Source organism: Hordeum vulgare, chromosome 7H, assembly GCF_904849725.1.
Source record: "Hordeum vulgare subsp. vulgare chromosome 7H, MorexV3_pseudomolecules_assembly, whole genome shotgun sequence".
Taxonomy (NCBI): domain Eukaryota; kingdom Viridiplantae; phylum Streptophyta; class Magnoliopsida; order Poales; family Poaceae; genus Hordeum; species Hordeum vulgare.
This window is the reverse complement of record NC_058524.1, coordinates 250187588-250206227: the sequence shown is the minus strand read 5'-3', so window position 1 is coordinate 250206227 and position 18640 is coordinate 250187588. Positions and strand designations below refer to the sequence as shown.

The following is an 18640-nucleotide window of genomic DNA, read 5'->3' as shown; positions in this document are numbered from 1 at the left end:
ACCCTGACTATCTTTGATCAACTGGCTAGCCAACAAGAGGCTTGCTAGGGACAGTGATTTGCCTATGTATCCACACATGTATATAAGTCTTCATTCAATACAATTATAGCATGGATAATAAACGATTATCTTGATACAGGAATTATAATAATAACTATATTTATTATTGCCTCTAGGGCATAATTCCAACAGTCTCCCACTTGCACTAGAGTCAATAATCAAGCCCTCACATCACCATGCGAATTACATTGTAATAAATCTAACACCCATACAGTTCTGGTGTTGATCATGCTTTGCCCGTGGAAGAGGTTTAGTCAGCGGGTCTGCTACATTCAGATCCGTGTGCACTTTGCATATATTTACGTCCTCCCCTTCGACGTAGTCGCGGATGAGGTTGAAGCGTCGTTTGATGTGTCTGGCCTTCTTGTGAAACCGTGGTTCCTTTGCTAAGGCAATGGCACCCGTGTTGTCACAGAACAAGGTTATCGGCTTCAGTGCGCTTGGCACCACTCCAAGATCCGTCATGAACTGCTTCATCCAGACACCCTCCTTAGCCGCCTCCGAGGCAGCCATGTACTCTGCTTCACATGTAGAATCAGCTACGACGCTTTGCTTGGAACTGCACCAGCTTACCGCACCCCCATTAAGAGTAAATACGTATCCGGTCTGCGACTTAGAATCGTCCGGATCTGTGTCAAAGCTTGCATTGACGTAACCCTTTACGGCGAGCTCTTCGTTTCCTCCATACGCGAGAAACATCTCCTTAGTCCTTTTGAGGTACTTCAGGATATTCTTGACCGCCGTCCGGTGATCCACTCCTGGATTACTTTGGAACCTGCCTGCCATACTTATGGCCAGGCTAACGTCCGGTCTAGTGCACAACATTGCATACATGATAGATCCTATGGCTGAAGCATAGGGGACGGTGCTCATATGCTCTCTATCTTTATCAGTTGTTGGGCACTGAGTCTTACTCAATCTCGTACCTTGTAAAATTGGCAAGAACCCTTTCTTGGACTGTTTCATTTTGAACCTCTTCAAAACTTTATCAAGGTATGTGCTTTGTGAAAGTCCTATCAGGCGTTTCGATCTATCCCTGTAGATCTTAATGCCTAGAATGTAAGCAGCTTCTCCTAGGTCCTTCATAGAGAAACTTTTATTCAAGTAATCCTTTATGCTCTCCAAAAACTCTACGTTGTTTCCAATCAGCAATATGTCATCCACATATAATATTAGAAACGCCACAGAGCTCCCACTCACTTTCTTGTAAATACAAGATTCTCCAACCACTTGTATAAACCCAAATGCTTTGATCACCTCATCAAAGCGTTTGTTCCAACTCCGAGATGCTTGCACCAGTCCAAAAATGGATCGCTGGAGCTTGCATACCTTGTTAGCATTTTTAGGATCGACAAAACCTTCGGGTTGCATCATATACAACTCTTCCTTAAGGAAACTGTTAAGGAACGCCGTTTTGACATCCATCTGCCAGATTTCATAATCGAAAAATGCAGCTATTGCTAAAATGATTCTGACAGACTTAAGCATCGCTACGGGTGAGTGTCTCATCGTAGTCAACTCCTTGAACTTGTGAAAAACCATTTGCCACAAGTCGAGCTTTATAAACGGTCACATTGCCGTCAGCGTCCGTCTTCTTCTTAAAGATCCATTTGTTCTGAATAGCCTTGCGGCCCTCAGGTAGTACTTCCAAAGTCCACACTTTGTTTTCATACATGGATCCTATCTAGGACTTCATGGCCTCCATCCATTTGTTGGAATCTGGGCCCACCATTGCTTCTTCATAATTTGCAGGTTCATTGTTGTCTAACAACATGATTGACAAAACGGGATTACCGTACCACTCTGGAGCAGCACGTGGTCTCGACGACCTGCGTGGTTTGATAGGAACTTGAAACGGAGTTTCATGATCATAAACATTAACTTCGTCCTCAACTGGCGTCGCAACGACAGGGGTTTCCCCTTGCCCTGCGCCACCATCCAGAGGGATGAGAGGTTCGACAACCTCATCAACTGCTATCTTCCTCCCACTCATGTCTCTCGAGAGAAACTCCTTCTCGAGAAAAGCTCCGTTTTTAGCAACAAACACTTTGCCCTCGGATTTGAGATAGAAGGTGTACCCAACTGTCTCTTTTGGGTAACCTATGAAGATGCACTTTTTCGCTTTGGGTTCCAGCTTTTCAGGCTGAAGCTTTTTGACATAAGCATCACATCCCCAAACTTTAAGAAACGACAACTTTGGCCTTTTGCCATACCACAGTTCGTATGGTGTCGTGTCAACGGATTTTGATGGTGCCCTATTTAAAGTGAATGCAGCTGTGTCTAATGCATAACTCCAAAACAATAACGGCAAATCGGTAAGAGACATCATAGATCACACCATCTCTAATAAAGTACGATTACGACGTTCAGACACACCATTACGCTGTGGTGTTCCAGGCGGTGTCAACTGTGAAACAATTCCACATTGTCTTAAGTGAGCACCAAACTCGAAACTCAGATATTCACCCCCACGATCAGACCGTAGGAACTACATCTTCTTGTTATGATGATTTTCAACTTCACTCTGACATTGCTTGAACTTTTCAAATGTTTCACACTTGTGCTTCATTAAGTAGACATAACCATATCTACTCAAATCGTCAGTGAAGGTGAGAAAATAACGATATCCGCCGCGTGCCTCCACGCTCATCGGACCGCACACATCGGTATGTATGATTTCCAACGAGTCACTGGCACGCTCCATTGTTCCGGAGAACGGAGTTTTAGTCATCTTGCCCATGAGGCATGGTTCGCACGTGTCAAGTGAATCAATGTCAAGTGACTCTAAAAGTTCATCGGTATGGAGTTTCTTCATGCGCTTTACACCAATATGACCTAAGCGGCAGTGCCACAAAAACATGGCGCTATCATTGTTAACTCTAACTCTTTTGGTCTCAATGTTATGTATATGTGTATTATCACTATCAAGATTCAATATGAACAATCCTCTCACATTGGGTGCATGACCATAAAAGATGTTACTCATAGAAATAGAACAACCATTATTCTCTGACTTAAAAGAGTAACCGTCTCGCAATAAACAAGATCCAGATATAATGTTCATGCTCAACGCATGCACTAAATAACAATTATTCAAGTTCCTAACTAATCCTGATGGTAACTGAAGTGAAACTGTGCCGACGGCGATTGCATCAACCTTGGAACCATTTCCTACGCGCATCGTCACTTCATCTTTCGCCAGCCTTCGCCTATTCTGCAGTTCCTGTTTCGAGTTGCAAATATGAGCAATAGAACTGGTATCGAATACCCACACACTACTACGAGAGCCGGTTAAGTATACATCAATAACATGTATATCAAATATACCTGATTTTTCTTTGGCCGCCTTCTTATCAGCCAGATACTTGGGGCAGTTGCGCTTCCAGTGACCCATACCCTTGCAATAGTAGCACTCTGTTTCAGGCTTAGGTCTAGCTTTGGGTTTCTTCGTCAGATTGGCAACAGGCTTGCCGCTCTTCTTTTAATTACCCTTCTTCCCTTTGCCGTTTCTCTTGAAACTAGTGGTCTTATTCACCATCAACACTTGATGCTCTTTACGGAGTTCAGACTCTGCGACATTCAGCATCGCAAACAACTCGCCGGGTGACTTGTTCATCCCTTGCATGTTGTAGTTCAACACAAAGCCCTTATAGCTTGGCGGCAGTGATTGAAGAATTCTGTCAGTGATAGCCTCTTGCGGGAGTTCAATCCCCAGCTCAGCTAGACGGTTTGAGTACCCAGACATTTTGAGCACATGTTCACTGACAGACGAATTCTCCTCCATCTTGGAAGCTTAGAATTTATCGAAGGTCTCATACCTCTCGATCCGGGCGTTCTTCTGAAAGATAAACTTCAACTCCTGGAACATCTCACATGCTCCATGACGCTCAAAGCGACGTTGAAGTCCCAGCTCTAAGCCATACAAGACTGCACATTGAACTACTGAGTAGTCCTCCTTACGTGTTAACCAAGCGTTCTTAACATCTTGGTCAGCCGTAGCGGGTGGTTCATCTCCTAGCACAGCATTAAGGACACAATCCTTCTTTCCAGCTTGTAGGATCAACTTAAGATTACGAGCCCAGTCTACAAAGTTCCTTCCATCATCTTTCAACTTAGATTTCTCTAGGAACGTATTAAAATTCAGGGTGACTATTGCGTGAGCCATGATCTACATAACAAATATATTCAAAGTGGACTTAGACTATGTTCAAGATAATAAGAGTTTAACTTAATCAAATTACTTGCTAAACTCCCACTCAAAAGGTACATCTCTCTAGTCATTTGAGTGGTTCATGACCCACTTACACTAACTCAAGTCCGATCATCATGTGAGTTGAGTATAGTTTCATTGGTAAGCATCCCTATGCCAATCATATCAACTATATGATTCAAGATCGACCTTTCGGTCTCATGTGTTCCGAGGCCATGTCTGCACATGCTAGGCTCGTCAAGCTTAACCCGAGTGTTCCGCGTGTGCAACTGTTTTGCACCCGTTGTAGGTGAACGTTGAGTCTATCACACCCGATCATCACGTGGTGTCTCGAAACGACGAACTGTAGCAACGGTGCACAGTCGGGGAGAACACAATTTCGTCTTTAAATTTTAGTGAGAGATCACCTCATAATGCTACCGTCGTTCTAAGAAAAATAAGGTGCATAAAAGGATTAACATCACATGCAATTCATAAGTGACATGATATGGCCATCATCACGTGTTCCTTGATCTCCATCACCAAAGCACCGACACGATCTTCTTGTCACCGACGCCACACCATGATCTCAATCAACGTGTCGCCACCGGGGTTGTCGTGCTACTCATGCTATTACTACTGAAGCTGCATCCTAGCAAAATAGTAAACGCATCTGCAAGCACAAACATTAGTTTAAAGACAACCCTATGGTTCCCGCCAGTTGTCGTACCATCGACGTGCAAGTCGATATTATCTATTACAACATGATCATCTCATACATCCAACATATCACATCACATCGTTGGCCATATCACATCACAAGCATACCGTGCAAAAACAAGTTAGACGTCCTCTAATTTGTTGTTGCATGTTTTACGTGGTGACCATGGGTATCTAGTAGGATCGCATCTTACTTACGCAAACACCACAACGGAGATATATGAATTGCTATTTAACCTTATCCAAGGACCTCCTTGGTCAGATCCGATTCAACCAAAGTTGGAGAAACCGACACTTGCCAGTCATCTTTGAGCAACGGAGTTACTCATAGCGATGAAACCAGTGTCTCATAAGCGTACGAGTAATGTCGGTCCAAGCCGCTTCAATCCAACAATACCGCGGAATCAAGAAAAGACTAAGGAGGGCAGCAAGACGCACATCACCGCCCACAAAAACTTTTGTGTTCTACTCGAGATTACATCTACGAATGAACCTAGCTCATGATGCCACTGTTGGGGAACGTCGCATGGGAAACAAAAAATTTCCTACACGCACGAAGACCTATCATGGTGATGTCCATCTACGAGAGGGGATTTCCGATCTACGTGCCCTTGTAGATCGCACAGCAGAAGCGTTAGTGAACGCGGTTGATGTAGTGGAACGGCCTCACGTCCCTCGATCCGCCCCGCGAACCGTCCCACGAACCGTCCCGCGATCCGTCCCACGATCTAGTGCCGAACGGACGGCACCTCCGCGTTCAGAACACGTGCAGCTCGACGATGATCTCGGCCTTCTTGATCCAACAAGAGAGACAGAGAGGTAGATGAGTTCTCCGGCAGCGTGACGGCGCTCCGGAGGTTGATGGTGATCTAATCTCAGCATTGCTCCGTCCGAGCTCCGCAGAAACGTGATCTAGAGGTAAAACCGTGGAGGTATGTGGTCGGGCTACCTTGAAAAAGTTGTCTCAAATCAGCCCTAATAGGTCCATATATATAGGAGGAGGGAGGGGAGGCTTGCCTTGAGGCTCAAGGAGCCTCAAGGGCTGCGCACCAAGGGGAGGAGGAGTCCTCCTCCAATCCTAGTCCAACTAGGATTGGAAGGTGGAGTCCTTCTCTTCCTTCCCACCTCTTTTTTCTTTTCTTTTCTCTTTGATTTTCTATCTATGGCGCATAGGGCCTTCTTGGGCTGTCCCACCAGCCCACCAAGGGCTGGCGCGCCACCCCCCAGGCCTATGGGCTTCCCCGGGGTGGGCTGCCCCCCCGGTGAACATCCGGAACCCATTCGTCATTCCCGGTACATTCCCGGTAACTCCGAAAACCTTCCGGTAATCAAATGAGGTTATCCTATATATCAATCTTCATTTCTGGACCATTCCGGAAACCCTCGTGACGTTCGTGATCTCATCCAGAACTCCGAACAACATTCGGTAACCAACCATATAACTCAAATACGCATAAAACAACGTCGAACCTTAAGTGTGCAGACCCCGCGGGTTCGAGAACTATGTAGACATGACCCGAGTGACTCCTCGGTCAATATCCTATAGCGGGACCTAGATGCCCATATTGGATCCCACATATTCTATAAAGGTCTTATCGTTTGAACCTCAGTGCCAAGGATTCATATAATCCCGTATGTCATTCCCTTTGTCCTTCGGTATGTTACTTGCCCGAGATTCGATCGTCAGTATCCGCATACCTATTTCAATCTCGTTTACCGGCAAGTCTATTTACTCGTTCCGCAATACAAGATCCCGCAACTTACAGTAAGTTACATTGCTTGCAAGGCTTGTGTGTGATGTTGTATTACCGAGTGGGCCCCAAGATACCTCTCCGTCACACGGAGTGACAAATCCCAGTCTCGATCCATACTAACTCAATGAACACCTTCGGAGATACCTGTAGAGCATCTTTATAGTCACCCAGTTACGTTGCGATGTTTGATACACACAAAGCATTCCTCCGGTGTTAGTGAGTTATATGATCTCATGGTCATAGGAACAAATACTTGACACGCAGAAAACAGTAACAACAAAATGACACGATCAACATGCTATGTCTATTAGTTTGGGTCTAGTCCATCACGTGATTCTCGTAATGACGTGATCCAGTTATCAAGAAACAACACCTTGTACATAGTCAGAAGACCCTCACTATCTTTGATCAACTGGCTAGCCAACTAGAGGCTTGCTAGGGACACTGTTTTGTCTATGTATCCACACATGTATGTAAGTCTTCATTCATTACAATTATAGCATGGATAATAAACGATTATCTTGATACAGGAATTATAATAATAACTATATTTATTATTGCCTCTAGGGCATAATTCCCACAGTACTAGGATGGGTGACCTCCTGGGAAGTCCTCGTGTTGCATTCCCCTTTTTAAATATTTTTGCACCACGTGACAAGGATGACGTGGGAGCGTGATCTACATGACCTCGTTTTCTTATTTTTGACGTTTACTAGTTTTCTTATTTCTGACGTTTGTGATATGTTTTAGCTTGCGTCTTATTGTTGACGTGTCTAGGGGCGGCGTCGTTGGGTGTCAAGCACGGTGGGAAAAGTCACAGAGGTCGTGGCGGTGCTCGTGTTTTCGGGGTAGAGAGGGAGTGGTGAAATTCTTGTGTTAAACACGTCTCCGTTGTCAAGGTAAATGTGGCAATAGACACGGGAGGGGCAAGCATAAGGAACAAATAGATAGTAACATGTTGGATGTGATCATACCAGCACTAAAGCATGGGATCCCATCAGAACTCCGAAGTTAAGCGTGCTTTGGAGAGAGTAGTACTAGGATGGGTGACCTCCTGGGAAGTCCTCGTGTTGCATTCCCCTTTTTAAATATTTTTGCGCCACGTGACAAGGATGACACGGGAGCGTGATCTATATGACCTCGTTTTCTTATTTTTGATGTTTACTAGTTTTCTTATTTCTGACGTTTGTGATATGTTTTAGCTTGCGTCTCAGTGTTGACGTGTCTAGGGGCGACGTCGTTGGGTGTCAAGCGCGGTGGGAAAACTCATAGAGGTCGTGGCGGTGCTCGTGTTGTCGGGGTAGAGAGGGAGCGGTGAAATTCTTGTGTTAAACTCGTCTCAGTTGTCCAGGCAAATGTGGCGATGGACACGGGAGGGCAAGCATAAGGAACAAATAGATAGTTGCATGCCGGATGCATAAGGAACAAATAGATAGTTGCGCCACGTGACAAGGATGACACGGTAGCGTGATCTATATGACCTCGTTTTCTTATTTTTGATGTTTACTAGTTTTCTTATTTCTGACGTTTGTGATATGTTTTAGCTTGCGTCTCAGTGTTGACGTGTCTAGGGGCGACGTCGTTGGGTGTCAAGCGCGGTGGGAAAACTCATAGAGGTCGTGGCGGTGCTCGTGTTGTCGGGGTAGAGAGGGAGCGGTGAAATTCTTGTGTTAAACTCGTCTCAGTTGTCGAGGTAAATGTGGCGATGGACACGGGAGGGCAAGCATAAGGAACAAATAGATAGTTGCATGCCGGATGCGATTATACCGGCACTAAAGCACCGGATCCCATCAGACCTCCGAAGTTAAGCGTGCTTGGGCGAGAGTAGTACTATGATGGGTCTCCAAAGTCAAGCCTGCTTGGGCGAGAGTAGTACTATGATGGGTGACCTCCTGGGAAGTCCTCGTGTTGCATTCCCCTTTTTAAATATTTTTGCGCCACGTGAAAAGGATGACGCGGGAGCTTGATCTATAAGACCTCATTTTCTTACTTTTGACGTTTACTACTTTTCTTATTTCTGACGTTTGTGATATGTTTTAGCTTGCGTCTCATTGTTGACCTGTCTAGGGGCGGCGTCGTTGGGTGTCAAGCGCGGTGGGAAAAGTCATAGAGGTCGTGGCGGTCCTCGTGTTGTCGGGGTACAGAGGGAGCGGTGAAATTCTTGTGTTAAACTCGTCTCCGTTATCGAGGCAAATGTGGCAATGGAAACGGGAGGGGCAAGCATAAGGAACAAATAGATAGTTGCATGTCGGATGCGATCCTACCAGCACTAAAGCACCGGATCCCATCAGAACTCCAAAGTTAAGCGTGCTTGGGCGAGAGTAGTACTAGGATGGCTGACCTCCTCGGAAGTCCTCGTGTTGCATTCCCCTTTTTAAATATTTTTGCGCCACGTGACAAGGATGACGCGGGAGCGTGATCTATATGACCTCGTTTTCTTATTTTTGACGTTTACTTGTTTTCTTATTTCTGACGTTTGTGATATGTTTTAGCTTGCGTCTCATTGTTGACGTGTCTAGGGGCGGCGTCGTTGGGTGTCAAGCGCAGTGGGAAAAGTCACAGAGGTCGTGCCGGTGCTCGAGTTGTCGGGGTAGAGAGGGAGCGGTGAAATTCTTGTGTTAAACTCGTCTACGTTGTCGAGGAAAATGTGGCAATGGACACGGGAGGGGCAAGCATAAGGAACAAATAGATACTTGCATGTCGGATGCGATCATACCAGCACTAAAGCACGGGATCCCATCAGAACTATGAAGTTAAGCGTGCTTGGGTGAGAGTAATACTAGGATGGGTGATCTCCTGGGAAGTCCTCGTGCTGCATTGCCCTTTTAAAATATTTTTGCCCCACGTGACAAGGATGACGCAGGAGCGTGATCTATAAGACCTAGTTTTCTTATTTTTGACGTTTACTAGTTTTCTTATTTTTGACGTTTATGATATGTTTTAGCTTGCGTCTCATTGTTGACGTGTCTAGGGGCGGCGTCGTTGGGTGTCAAGCGCGATGGGGAAAGTCACGGTGGTCGTGGCGGTGCTCGTGTTGTCGGGGTAGAGAGGGAGCGGTGAAATTCTTGTGTTAAACTCGTCTCCGTTGTCGAGGCAAATGTGGCAATGGACACGGGAGGGGCAAGCATAAGGAACAAATAGATAGTTGCATGTCGGATGCGATCATACCAGCACTAAAGCACCGGATCCCATCAGAACTTTGAAGTTAAGCGTGCTTGGGCGAGAGTAGTACTAGGATGGGTGACCTCCTAGGAAGTCCTCGTGTTGCATTCCCCTTTTTAAATATTTTTGCGCCACGTGACAAGGAACGCGTGAGCGTGATCTATAAGACCTCCTTTTCTTATTTTTGACTTTTACTAGTTTTCTTATTTTTGACGTTTATGATATGTTTTAGCTTGCGTCTCATTGTTGACGTGTCTAGGGGCGGCGTCGTTGGGTGTCAAGCACGGTGGGAAAAGTCACGGAGGTCGTGGCGGTGCTCGTGTTGCCGGGGTAGAGAGGGAGCGGTGAAATTGTTGTGTTAAACTCGTCTCCGCTGTCGAGGCAAATGTGGCAATGGACACGGGAGGGGCAAGCATAAGGAACAAATAGATAGTTGCATGTCGGATGCGATCATACCAGCACTAAAGCACCGGATCCCATCAGAACTTCGAAGTTAAGCGTAGTAGTACTAGGATGGGTGACCTCCTGGGAAGTCATCGTGTTGCATTCCCCTTTTTAAATATTTTTGCGCCACGTGACAAGGATGACGCGGGAACGTGATCTATATGACCTCGTTTTCTTATTTTTGACATTTACTAGTTTTCTTATTTTTGACGTTTGTGATATGTTTTAGCTTGCGTCTCATTGTTGACGTGTCTAGGGGCAGCGTCATTGGGTGTCAAGCGTGGTGGGAAAAGTCACAGAGGTCGTGGCGGTGCTCGTGTTGTCGAGGTAGAGAGGGAGCATTCCCCTTTTTAAATATTTTTGCGCCACGTGACAAGGATGACGTGGGAGCGTGATCTATATGACCTCGTTTTCTTATTTTTGACGTTTACTAGTTTTATTATTTTTGACGTTTGTGATATGTTTTAGCTTGCGTCTCATTGTTGACGTGTCTAGGGGTGGCGTCGTTGGGTGTCAAGCGCGGTGGGAAAGTCACAGAGGTCGTGGCGGTGCTCGTGTTGTCGGGGTAGAGACGGAGCGGTGACTTTCTTGTGTTAAACTCGTCTCCGTTGTCGAGGCAAATGTGGCAATGGACACGGGAGGGGCAAGCATAAGGAACAAATAGATAGTTGGATTTCGGATCCGATCATACTAGCACTAAAGCACCAGATCCCATCAGAACTCCGAAGTTAATTGTGCTTGGGCGAGAGTAGTAATAGGATGGGTGACCTCCTGGGAAGTCCTCGTGTTGCATTCGCCTTTTTAAATATTTTTGCGCCACGTGACAAGGTTGACGCGGGAGCGTGATCTATATGACCTCGTTTTCTTATTTTTGACGTTTACTAGTTTTCTTATTTTTGACGTTTGTGATATGTTTTAGCTTGCGTCTCATTGTTGACGTGTCTAGGGGCGGCGTCGTTGGGTGTCAAGCGCGGTGGGAAAAGTCACGAAGGTCGTGGCGGTGCTCGTGTTGTCGGGGTAGAGAGGGAGCGGTGAAATTCTTGTGTTAAACTCGTCTCCGATGTCGAGGCAAATGTGGCAATGGACACGGGAGGGGCAAGCATAAGGAACAAATAGATAGTTGCATGTCGGATGCGATCATACCAGCACTAAAGCACCGGATCCCATCAGAACTCCGAAGTTAAGCGTGCTTAGGCGAGAGTAGTACTAGGATGGGTGACCTCCTGGGAGTCCTCGTGTTACATTCCCCTTTTTAAATATTTTTGTGCCACGTGACAAGGATGACGCGGGAGCGTGATCTATATGACCTCGTTTTCTTATTTTTGACGTTTACTAGTTTTCTTATTTTTGACGTTTGTGATATGTTTTAGCTTGCGTCTCATTGTTGACGTGTCTAGGGGCGGCGTCGTTGGGTGTCAAGCGCGGTGGGAAAAGTCATGGAGGTCGTGGCGGTGCTCGTGTTGTCGGATTAGAGAGGGAGCGGTGAAATTCTTGTGTTAAACTCGTGTCCGTTGTCAAGGCAAATGTGGCAATGGACACGGGAGGGGCAAGCATAAGGAACAAATAGATAGTTGCATGTCGGATGCGATCATACCAGCACTAAAGCACCGGATCCCATCAGAACTCCGAAGTTAAGCGTGCTTGGGTCAGAGTAGTACTAGGATGGGTGACCTCCTCGGAAGTCCTCGTGTTGCATTCCCCTTTTTAATTATTTTTGTGCCACCTGACAAGGATGACGCGGGAGCGTGATCTATATGACCTCGTTTTCTTATTTTTGACGTTTACTAGTTTTCTTATTTTTGACGTTTGGGATATGTTTTAGCTTGCGTCTCATTGTTGACGTGTCTAGGGCGGCGTCGTTGGGTGTCAAGCGCGGTGGGAAAAGTCACACAGGTCGTGGCGGTGCTCGTGTTGTCGGGGTAGAGAGGGAGCTGTGAAATTCTTGTGTTAAACTCGTCTCCATTGTCGAGGCAAATGTGGCAATGGACACGGGAGTGGCAAGCATAAGGAACAAATAGATAGTTGCATGTCGGATGCGATCATACCAGCACTAAAGCACCGGATCCCATCTGAACTCCGAAGTTAAGCGTGCTTTGGTGAGAGTAGTACTAGGATGGGTGACCTCCTAGGAAGTCCTTGTCTTGCATTCCCCGTTTTTAATATTTTTGCACCACGTGACAAGGATGACGCGGGAGCGTGATCTATATGACCTCGTTTTCTTATTTTTGACGTTTACTAGTTTTTTAATTTTTGACGTTTGTGATATGTTTTAGCTTGCGTCTCATCGTTGACGTGTCTGGGGGCGGCGTCGTTGGGTGTCAAGCGCGGTGGGAAAATTCACAGAGGTCGTGGCAGTGCTCGTGTTGTCGGGTTAGAGAGGGAGTGGTGAAATTCTTGTGTTAAACTCGTCTCCGTTGTCGAGGGAAATATGGCCATGGACACGGGAGGGGCAAGCATAAGGAACAATAGATAGTTGCATGTCGGATGCGATCATACCAGCATTAAAGCACCCGATCCCATCAGAACTACGAAGTTAAGCGTGCTTGGGGGAAGTCCTCGTGTTGCATTCCCCTTTTTAAATATTTTTGCGCCACGTGACAAGGATGACGCGGGAGCGTGATCTATATGACCTCGTTTTCTTATTTTTGATGTTTACTAGTTTTCTTATTTTTGACGTTTGTGATATGTTTTAGCTTGCGTCTCATTGTTGACGTGTCTAGGGGCGGCGTCGTTGGGTGTCAAGCGCGGTGGGAAAAGTCACGGAGGTCGTGGCGGTGCTCGTGTTGTCGGGGTAGAGAGGGAGCGGTGAAATTCTTGTGTTAAACTCGTCTCCGTTGTCGAGGCAAATGTGGCAATGCACACGGGAGAGGCAAGCATAAGGAAGAAATAGATAGTTGCATGTCGGATGCGATCATACCAGCACTAAAGCACCGGATCCCATCAGAACTTCGAATTTAAGCGTGCTTGGCCGAGAGTAGTACTATGATGGGTGACCTCCTAGGAAGTCGTCGTGTTGCATTCCCCTTTTTAAATATTTTTGCGCCACGTGACAAGGATGACGCGGGAGCGTGATCTATATGACCTTGTTTTCTTATTTTTGACGTTTGCTAGTTTTCTTATTTTTGACGTTTGTGATATGTTTTAGCTTGCGTCTCATTGTTGACGTGTCTAGGGGCGGCGTCGTTGGGTGTCAAGCGCGGTGGGAAAAGTCATAGAGGTCGTGGTGGTGCTCGTGTTGTCGGGGTAGAGAGGGAGCGGTGAAATTCTTGTGTTAAACTCGTCTCCGTTGTCGAGGCAAATGTGGCAATGGACACGGGAGGGGCAAGCATAAGGAACAAATAGATAGTTGCATGTCGGACGCGATTATACCAGCACTAAACCACCAGATCCCATAAGAACTCCAAAGTTAAGCGTGCTTGGGCGACAGTAGTACTAGGATGGGTGACCTCCTAGGAAGTCCTTGTGTTGCATTCCCCGTTTTTAATATTTTTGTGCCACGTGACAAGGATGACGCGGGAGCGTGATCTATATGACCTCGTTTTCTTATTTTTGACGTTTACTAGTTTTTTTATTTTTGACGTTTGTGATATGTTTTAGCTTGCGTCTCATTGTTGACGTGTCTGGGGGCGGCGTCGTTGGGTGTCAAGCGCGGTGGGAAAATTCACAGAGGTCGTGGCGGTGCTCGTGTTGTCGGGTTAGAGAGGGAGCGGTGAAATTCTTGTGTTAAACTCGTCTCCGTTGTCGAGGCAAATGTGGCAATGGACACGGGAGGGGCAAGCATAAGGAACAAATAGATAGTTGCATGTCGGACGCGATCATATTGGCACTAAAGCATCGGATCCTATCAGAACTCCGAAGTTAAGCATGCTTGGGCGAGAGTAGTACTATGATGGGTGACCTCCTGGGAAATCCTCGTGTTGCATTCCCCTTTTTAAATATTTTTGCGCCACGTGACAAGGATGACGCGGGAGCGTGATCTATATGACCTCGTTTTCTTATTTTTGATGATTACTAGTTTTCTTATTTTTGACGTTTGTGATATGTTTTAGCTTGCGTCTCATTGTTGATGTGTCTAGGGGCGGCGTCGTTGGGTATCAAGCGCGGTGGGAAAAGTCACAGAGGTCGTGGCGGTGCTCGTGTTGTCGGGGTAGAGAGGGAGCGGTGAAATTCTTGTGTTAAACTCGTCTCCGTTGTCGAGGCAAATGTGGCAATGCACACGGGAGAGGCAAGCATAAGGAAGAAATAGATAGTTGTATGTCGGATGCGATCATACCAGCACTAAAGCACCGGATCCCATCAGAACTTCGAATTTAAGCGTGCTTGGCCGAGAGTAGTACTATGATGGGTGACCTCCTGGGAAGTCGTCGTGTTGCATTCCCCTTTTTAAATATTTTTGCGCCACGTGACAAGGATGACGCGGGAGCGTGATCTATATGACCTTGTTTTCTTATTTTTGACGTTTGCTAGTTTTCTTATTTTTGACGTTTGTGATATGTTTTAGCTTGCGTCTCATTGTTGACGTGTCTAGGGGAGGCGTCGTTGGGTGTCAAGCGCGGTGGGAAAAGTCATAGAGGTCGTGGTGGTGCTCGTGTTGTTGGGGTAGAGAGGGAGCGGTGAAATTCTTGTGTTAAACTCGTCTCCGTTGTCGAGGCAAATGTGGCAATGGACACGGGAGGGGCAAGCATAAGGAACAAATAGATAGTTGCGTGTCGGACGCGATCATACCAGCACTAAACCACCGGATCCCATCAGAACTCCGAAGTTAAGCGTGCTTGGGCGACAGTAGTAGTAGGATGGGTGACCTCCTAGGAAGTCCTTCTGTTGCATTCCCCGTTTTTAATATTTTTGCGCCACGTGACAAGGATGACGCGGGAGCGTGATCTATATGACCTCGTTTTCTTATTTTTGACGTTTACTAGTTTTTTTACTTTTGACGTTTGTGATATGTTTTATCTTGCGTCTCATTGTTGACGTGTCTGGGGGCGGCGTCGTTGGGTGTCAAGCGCGGTGGGAAAATTCACAGAGGTCGTGGCGGTGCTCGTGTTGTCGGGTTAGAGAGGGAGCGGTGAAATTCTTGTGTTAAACTCGTCTCCGTTGTCGAGGCAAATGTGGCAATGGACACGGGAGGGGCAAGCATCAGGAACAAATAGATAGTTGCATGTCGGACGCGATCATATTGGCACTAAAGCATCAGATCCCATCAGAACTCCGAAGTTAAGCATGCTTGGGCGAGAGTAGTACTATGATGGGTGACCTCCTGGGAAATCCGTGTGTTGCATTCCCCTTTTGAAATATTTTTGCGCCACGTGACAAGGATGACGCGGGAGCGTGATCTATATGACCTTGTTTTCTTATTTTTGATGATTACTAGTTTTCTTATTTTTGACGTTTGTGATATGTTTTAGCTTGCGTCTCATTGTTGACGTGTCTAGGGGAGGCGTCGTTGGGTATCAAGCGCGGTGGGAAAAGTCACAGAGGTCGTGCCGGTGCTCGAGTTGTCGGGGTAGAGAGGGAGCGGTGAAATTCTTGTGTTAAACTCGTCTACGTTGTCGAGGAAAATGTGGCAATGGACACGGGAGGGGCAAGCATAAGGAACAAATAGATACTTGCATGTCGGATGCGATCATACCAGCACTAAAGCACGGGATCCCATCAGAACTCCGAAGCTAAGCGTGCTTGGGCGAGAGTAGTACTAGGATGGGTGACCTCCTGGGAAGTCCTCGTGCTGCATTGCCCTTTCTAGTTTTCTTATTTTTCACGTTTGTGATATGTTTTAGATTGCGTCTCATTGTTGACGTGTCTGGGGGCGGCGTCGTTGGGTGTCAAGCGCGGTGGGAAAAGTCACAGAGGTCGTGGCGGTGCTCGTGTTGTCGGGGTAGAAAGGGAGCGGTGAAATTCTTGTGTTAAGCTCGTCTCCGTTGTCGAGGCAAATATGGCAATGGACACAGGAGGGGCAAGCATAAGGAACAAATAGATAGTTGCATGTCGAACACCATAATACGAGCACTAAAGCACCGGATCCCAACAGAACTCTGAAGTTAAGCGTGCTTGGGGGAGAGTAGTACTAGGATGGGTGACCTCCTGGTAAGTCCGCGTGTTGCATTCCCCTTTTTAAATATTTTTGCGCCACGTGACAAGGATGACGCGGGAGCGTGATCTATATGACCTCGTTTTCTTATTTTTGACGTTTACTAGTTTTCTTATTTTTGACGTTTGTGATATGTTTTAGCTTGCGTCTCATTGTTGACGTGTCTAGGGGCGGCGTCGTTGGGTGTCAAGCGCGGTGGGCAAAGTCACACAGGTCGTGGCGGTGCTCGTGTTGTTGGGGTAGAGAGGGAGCGGTGAAATTATTGTGTTAAACTCGTCTCCGTTGTCGCGGCAAATGTGGCAATGGACACGGGAGGGGCAAGCATAAGGAACACATAGATAGTTGAATGTTGGACACGATCATACCAGCACTAAAGCACCGGATCCCATCAAAACTCCCAAGTTAAGCGTGCTCGGGCGAGAGTAGTACTAGGATGGGTGACTTCGTGGGAAGTCCGCGTGTTGCATTCCCCTTTTTAAATATTTTTGCGCCACGTGACAAGGATGACGCGGTAGCGTGATCTATATGACCTCGTTTTCTTATTTTTGAAGTTTACTAGTTTTTTTATTTTTGACGTTTGTGATATGTTTTAGCTTGCGTCTCATTGTTGACGTGTCTAGGGGCGCCGTCGTTGGGTGTCAAGCGCGGTGGGAAAAGTCACGGAGGTCGTGGCGGTGCCTTTTTAAATATTTTTGCGCCACGTGACAAGGATGACGCGGTAGCGTGATCTATATGACCTCGTTTTCTTATTTTTGACGTTTACTAGTTTTTTTATTTTTGACGTTTGTGATATGTTTTAGCTTGCGTCTCATTGTTGACGTGTCTAGGGGCGGCATCGTTGGGTGTCAAGCGCGGTGGGAAAAGTCACGGAGGTCGTGGTGGTGCTCGTGTTTTCGGGGTAGAGAGGGAGCGGTGAAATTCTTGTGTTAAACTCGTCTCCATTGTCGAGGTAAATGTGGCAATGGACACGGGAGGGGCAAGCATAAGGAACAAATAGATAGTTGCATGTCGGACGCGATCATACCAGCACTAAAGCATCGGATCCCATCAGAACTTCGAAGTTAAGCATGCTTGGGCAAGAGTAGTACTAGGATGGGTGACCTCCTGGGAAGTCCGCGTGTTGCTTTCCCCTTTTTAAATATTTTTGCGCCACGTGACAAGGATGACGCGGTAGCGTGATCTATATGACCTCGTTTTCTTATTTTTGACGTTTACTAGTTTTCTTATTTTTGACGTTTGTGATATGTTTTAGCTTGCGTCTCATTGTTGACGTGTCTAGGGGCGGCGTCGTTGGGTGTCAAGCGCGGTGGGAAAACTCACAGAGGTCGTGGCGGTGCTCGTGTTGTCGGGGTAGAGAGGGAGCGATGAAATTCTTGTGTTAAGCTCTTCTCCGTTGTCGAGGCAAATGCGGCAATGGACACGGGAGGGGCAAGCATAAGGAACACATAGATAGTTGCATGTCGGACGTGATCATACCAGCACTAAAGCACCGTATCCCATCAGAACTCCGAAGTTAAGCGTGCTTGGGCAAGAGTAGTACTAGGATGGGTGACCTCCTCGGAAGACTGCGTGTTGCATTCCACTTTTTAAATATTTTTGCGCCACGTGACAAGGATGACGCGGGAGCGTGATCTATATGACCTCGTTTTCTTATTTTTGACGTTTACTAGTTTTCCTATTTTTGACGTTTGTGATATGTTTTAGCTTGTGTCTCATTGTTGACATGTCTAGGGGCGGCGTCGTTGGGTGTCAAGCGCGGTGGGAAAATTCACAGAGGTCGTGGCGGTGCTCGTGTTGCCGGGGTAGAGAGAGAGCGGTGAAATTCTTGTGTTAAACTCGTCTCCGTTGTCGACGCAAATGCGGCAATGGACACGGGAGGGGCAAGCATAAGGACCAAATAGATAGTTGCATGTTGGATGCAATCATACCAGCACTAAAGCATCGGATCCCATCAGAACTCCGAAGTTAAGCTTGCTTGGGCGAGAGTAGTACTAGGATGGGTGACCTCCTGGGAAGTCCTCGTGTTGCATTCCCCTTTTTAAATATGTTTGCGCCACGTGACAAGGATCACGCGGGAACGTGATCTATATGACCTCGTTTTCTTATTTTTGACGTTTACTAGTTTTATTATTTTTGACGTTTTGTGATATGTTTTAGCTTGCGTCTCATTGTTGACGTGTCTAGGGGCGGCGTCGTTGGGTGTCAAGCGCGGTGGGAAAAGTC

General features: G+C 46.6%; 19 non-coding genes and 3 pseudogenes across 19 annotated transcripts; all 22 read left to right on the top strand.

Moving 5' to 3' along the window:
• Nucleotides 1-7683: 7683 nt before the first annotated feature.
• LOC123413887 lies at nucleotides 7684-7802 on the top strand. Its single transcript, XR_006613995.1, has one exon. It is a non-coding gene; the product is annotated as a 5S ribosomal RNA (ribosomal RNA).
• A 674-nt stretch (nucleotides 7803-8476) lies between these two features.
• LOC123413925 lies at nucleotides 8477-8640 on the top strand (annotated as a pseudogene).
• A 333-nt stretch (nucleotides 8641-8973) lies between these two features.
• On the top strand, nucleotides 8974-9092 carry LOC123414842. Its single transcript, XR_006614760.1, has one exon. It is a non-coding gene; the product is annotated as a 5S ribosomal RNA (ribosomal RNA).
• A 333-nt stretch (nucleotides 9093-9425) lies between these two features.
• LOC123414192 lies at nucleotides 9426-9544 on the top strand. Its single transcript, XR_006614261.1, has one exon. It is a non-coding gene; the product is annotated as a 5S ribosomal RNA (ribosomal RNA).
• Nucleotides 9545-9877: 333 nt separating this feature from the next.
• Nucleotides 9878-9996, top strand: LOC123414358. Its single transcript, XR_006614348.1, has one exon. It is a non-coding gene; the product is annotated as a 5S ribosomal RNA (ribosomal RNA).
• Nucleotides 9997-10327: 331 nt separating this feature from the next.
• Nucleotides 10328-10435, top strand: LOC123414277 (annotated as a pseudogene).
• A 571-nt stretch (nucleotides 10436-11006) lies between these two features.
• Nucleotides 11007-11125, top strand: LOC123414000. The gene has a single exon (XR_006614095.1). It is a non-coding gene; the product is annotated as a 5S ribosomal RNA (ribosomal RNA).
• A 333-nt stretch (nucleotides 11126-11458) lies between these two features.
• LOC123414692 lies at nucleotides 11459-11576 on the top strand. Its single transcript, XR_006614619.1, has one exon. It is a non-coding gene; the product is annotated as a 5S ribosomal RNA (ribosomal RNA).
• Nucleotides 11577-11909: 333 nt separating this feature from the next.
• On the top strand, nucleotides 11910-12028 carry LOC123414723. Its single transcript, XR_006614647.1, has one exon. It is a non-coding gene; the product is annotated as a 5S ribosomal RNA (ribosomal RNA).
• Nucleotides 12029-12360: 332 nt separating this feature from the next.
• On the top strand, nucleotides 12361-12479 carry LOC123413706. Its single transcript, XR_006613825.1, has one exon. It is a non-coding gene; the product is annotated as a 5S ribosomal RNA (ribosomal RNA).
• Nucleotides 12480-13232: 753 nt separating this feature from the next.
• On the top strand, nucleotides 13233-13351 carry LOC123413937. Its single transcript, XR_006614040.1, has one exon. It is a non-coding gene; the product is annotated as a 5S ribosomal RNA (ribosomal RNA).
• A 333-nt stretch (nucleotides 13352-13684) lies between these two features.
• LOC123414128 lies at nucleotides 13685-13803 on the top strand. The gene has a single exon (XR_006614206.1). It is a non-coding gene; the product is annotated as a 5S ribosomal RNA (ribosomal RNA).
• Nucleotides 13804-14136: 333 nt separating this feature from the next.
• On the top strand, nucleotides 14137-14255 carry LOC123413960. The gene has a single exon (XR_006614060.1). It is a non-coding gene; the product is annotated as a 5S ribosomal RNA (ribosomal RNA).
• Nucleotides 14256-14588: 333 nt separating this feature from the next.
• Nucleotides 14589-14707, top strand: LOC123413825. Its single transcript, XR_006613938.1, has one exon. It is a non-coding gene; the product is annotated as a 5S ribosomal RNA (ribosomal RNA).
• A 333-nt stretch (nucleotides 14708-15040) lies between these two features.
• LOC123414123 lies at nucleotides 15041-15159 on the top strand. The gene has a single exon (XR_006614202.1). It is a non-coding gene; the product is annotated as a 5S ribosomal RNA (ribosomal RNA).
• A 333-nt stretch (nucleotides 15160-15492) lies between these two features.
• LOC123414031 lies at nucleotides 15493-15611 on the top strand. The gene has a single exon (XR_006614122.1). It is a non-coding gene; the product is annotated as a 5S ribosomal RNA (ribosomal RNA).
• Nucleotides 15612-15944: 333 nt separating this feature from the next.
• On the top strand, nucleotides 15945-16063 carry LOC123414725. Its single transcript, XR_006614649.1, has one exon. It is a non-coding gene; the product is annotated as a 5S ribosomal RNA (ribosomal RNA).
• A 253-nt stretch (nucleotides 16064-16316) lies between these two features.
• Nucleotides 16317-16435, top strand: LOC123414249 (annotated as a pseudogene).
• A 333-nt stretch (nucleotides 16436-16768) lies between these two features.
• On the top strand, nucleotides 16769-16887 carry LOC123414096. The gene has a single exon (XR_006614178.1). It is a non-coding gene; the product is annotated as a 5S ribosomal RNA (ribosomal RNA).
• A 540-nt stretch (nucleotides 16888-17427) lies between these two features.
• Nucleotides 17428-17546, top strand: LOC123413836. Its single transcript, XR_006613949.1, has one exon. It is a non-coding gene; the product is annotated as a 5S ribosomal RNA (ribosomal RNA).
• A 333-nt stretch (nucleotides 17547-17879) lies between these two features.
• LOC123413972 lies at nucleotides 17880-17998 on the top strand. The gene has a single exon (XR_006614070.1). It is a non-coding gene; the product is annotated as a 5S ribosomal RNA (ribosomal RNA).
• A 333-nt stretch (nucleotides 17999-18331) lies between these two features.
• Nucleotides 18332-18450, top strand: LOC123414238. Its single transcript, XR_006614275.1, has one exon. It is a non-coding gene; the product is annotated as a 5S ribosomal RNA (ribosomal RNA).
• The last annotated feature ends 190 nt before the right edge of the window (nucleotides 18451-18640 follow it).